Source organism: Limulus polyphemus, unplaced genomic scaffold, assembly GCF_000517525.1.
Source record: "Limulus polyphemus unplaced genomic scaffold, Limulus_polyphemus-2.1.2 Scaffold6909, whole genome shotgun sequence".
NCBI classification, from domain to species: Eukaryota; Metazoa; Arthropoda; class Merostomata; order Xiphosura; family Limulidae; genus Limulus; species Limulus polyphemus.
The window spans coordinates 7813-11004 of NW_013672519.1; the positions used below are offsets into that span (position 1 = coordinate 7813).

Below are 3192 nucleotides of genomic sequence, written 5' to 3' on the forward strand. Positions count from 1 at the left end.
GTGTATTCACCTCTACATAAAACAGCATACCGCTTTTGTTGTCTACTTTTTTGATCTACATGTATGACATCCAAAAGTTGGCCTGCCTTCAAAACACTGGGTGAATTCTATAATCGGGAAAAAATTTAAAAGTTAAATGCCCATGAAAATAGTGACAGTCATCGTGAATCATTTGCTGCTTGGAAAGAAACTGAGCGCAGAACTCATCTTCAAAGTGGCATTGACGAAGAGCTGCAAAGGCAAATAAAGCAAGAAAAAATAAATGGAGAGATGTACTGCGACAGTTGCTGGATTGTACACAATATTTAGCTTCTCAGAATCTTGCATTTCATGGTCATACTGATGACATGACCTCAAACGAAAAACCTTGAAAATTTCCTGTCACTTTTGCAGTTATTAGCAAATTATGATCCAGTAATGAGAGAACTTTATAGAGCCTGTTAAAAACAAGCAAATGTCAACATCTTATCTTTCTCCTGAAATCCAAAATGAGTTTATAAATCTCATGGATTCACATGTGCGAAATTATTGTTTGTCAGCAATTCGTAGAAACAAATACTATAGTATTTTGTTTGATTCCGCACCTGATTTAGTCCATCGTGAGCAATTGGCCCAAGTGATTCGGTTCGTTGACATTGACTTTACGGCAAGAAAAGTAGAAGTCAAAGAGTCATTTATCAACTTTATACAGATAAAGGAAAAAGATGCTGCCAATATTGAGAAAACAATAAGCACAAAATTAGAAGCAGGTGGAATTTTATTGAGTGATTGTTGTTCACAATGTTATGATACTGATGCTGTCATGTCAGGTCATCTATCAGGCGTTCAACAAAGGTAAGGAACGCATTCCGCACATTATAGCAGGTATACTCAAAATCCAGTGTAGCTGTTTCTGTATTTTAGCACATCACGTATTGATTGCGAAATCTATGATACACATCAGAGAATACACATATTTTATGATACAGCACAGAGAAAACATAACACACAATATATATATGTAATGTTACACAACTGAGAGTACATGCAATATACATTTCATGTTTTTTCTTCTAAAAATGGAATCTAACACATTACTGAAATATAAAGCAAAGGAGCTGAAGAAAAAACTCAGTGAGGAAGAGATCCAGTTTCTTCTAAATGTGTCATTTTTGTCTGATGAAGAAGGCATTCTGTCAGAGGAATCTGATGTTGAAGAAGTTTCTGCTAATATTTCAATGCCTCTGACAAAATCTCTCTACAAAATCTAGAACCAGCTCTTCTTGATTCTCTCTCGTGGACAAATCAGGAAGTAGTTGGCAAAAGATTTTCATCAGTGAGGATGTTGTGGAATCACCAAAGTCAGGTATGTCAAGGAACCCTACACCACCACTACAGAAAAGAGGCAAGACAAAGAGGGGTAGGGGTAGAGCTACAGTACCTACTAGGACTGCTCCTTCCCAGCAAGAGGACTCTCACCTGCAGTGACACTTGGACCTGGGTGCAGATCACCGTAGAGGAACCTTCCCATGTACTTCCATTCAACAGAGGTGAACATGAGTCCCGATGGGTAACCTCTACAAATACAGTTATTGATTTGTTTAAACTTTTGTTCACTCTTGAAACTTTATATTATATTGTTATACAAATAAATCGGTATGCACAGTCTAAGCAGTCACAGCAGTAAGGTGGACAGTAAAATGGACTATGTGATTTGTAAAGATATTTTAGCATATTTTGGATTAACAATAGCTATTGAACTTAAGCTTTATCATTCTCTTTCCAACTACTTGTCTACCCATCTTCCTTTCTATACTCCTTTGTTCTCTAACATCTTCTCTAGGAACAGGTTTTTAGCTATCCATACTAACTTACATTTCAATAACAATACTAATACTCTTCCTAGAATTGACCTTAACTATGACAAACAATTTAAGGTTAGACAGTCTACTAAACTCTTTTGTTTCCCATTACTCTCCTAACAAGGAACTAACTATAGATGAACAAATGTTGGGGACAAAATGTAAAATTTATTTTCTCCAGTATATACCAAAGAAACCTGTCAAGTGGGGTATCAAGTTGTGGTTCCTGGCAGAAGCTGAGAGTGGATATTGTCTGAAAGTCTACACAGACAAAGAGGGACATATGCCAGGTAGAGCAGGGGTGACCAACTCGTGTCTCTTCAAAAGCTAATACGCAGCTCCATATAAAGACATATTTCACTATGCCTGTAATTTAAAGTAAAACATTTTGACTTAAGGAGTAAAAGAAAACTATGAAAACATGTAGTTAAAAGGTTTAATTGATTTTCCATTATATATAAAATAAGAGCATTTTGGTCAAAGCAACAATATTTATATTCTTTCATAAACTAAAAGCATTTGTATTGTCCAGCACCACTGAGGCTCAGTTTCATCTCTGACTTTGTCAAAGTTACTTGCATTCTTCTGTGGCAAAAGAGATTTTAGATAAACAAATTTATTATTTCCCAATTAGATAATGGAAAGTAAATGAAAGAGAAAATAACACTGAAGAAAATCAAGGCATCCATAATGACTGGGAAAATAAGTACTTTTTCATTGAATGTAAAAGGCAATGTGTCTCCTTTGTCAGACTTGCATATCTCAGTTTAAATCTTCAAACTTGCAATGTCATTTTGCTTTAAGCCATGCATCAAGACTTTCCATAAATTTCAGACCTCTTCACTTTAAAAGTAAAAACTTTGAAGAAACAAATGGATGTACAAGGGCTAGTTTTTACCAATTTTGCTAACTCCTCGCAGACTGCAACATTAGCCTTGTACCAAGTGGCCTGGAATATAGCTAGAGAAAAGGAGAGTTTATTAAGATGTGCCTAACTGACGTTGTTTCAATTCTTTCACCAGAAAACAACAATCACCACAAAAAATTATCTGATCTGCAACTGTCACACCATAAAATCGAATGCAGGATTTCTGACATAAACAGTGAGATTGAATCACAACTGCACTCACAACTTCAGCAGGGTGAATTCATAAGCATTGCTTTGGATGAGTCATGTGATGTGTAAGATAAGCCTCAATTATTAATAACTGCATGAACAGTGTCTGAATTCCATGTAAGAGTTCCTTGATATCATATCATTGAAGGAAAGAACTCATGGACTAGATATTAAACAGGCTCTTTATGTCAGTAGTTGCAAAAGACAATTTGCCTTTACAGTAGCTTGCTGTAA

The 3192-nt window shown here is 35.7% G+C and overlaps 1 long non-coding RNA gene across 2 annotated transcripts in view; it reads right to left on the reverse strand.

The window, feature by feature from the left end:
• Window positions 1-1457: 1457 nt before the first annotated feature.
• The window catches only part of LOC111089651, a 22910-nt gene continuing 21175 nt past the window's right edge, over window positions 1458-3192 (reverse strand). For both annotated transcript variants that reach the window (XR_002613868.1, XR_002613869.1), the window contains exon 4: window positions 1458-1556. This is a non-coding gene — a long non-coding RNA (uncharacterized LOC111089651). The remainder of the gene's footprint in view (window positions 1557-3192) is intronic.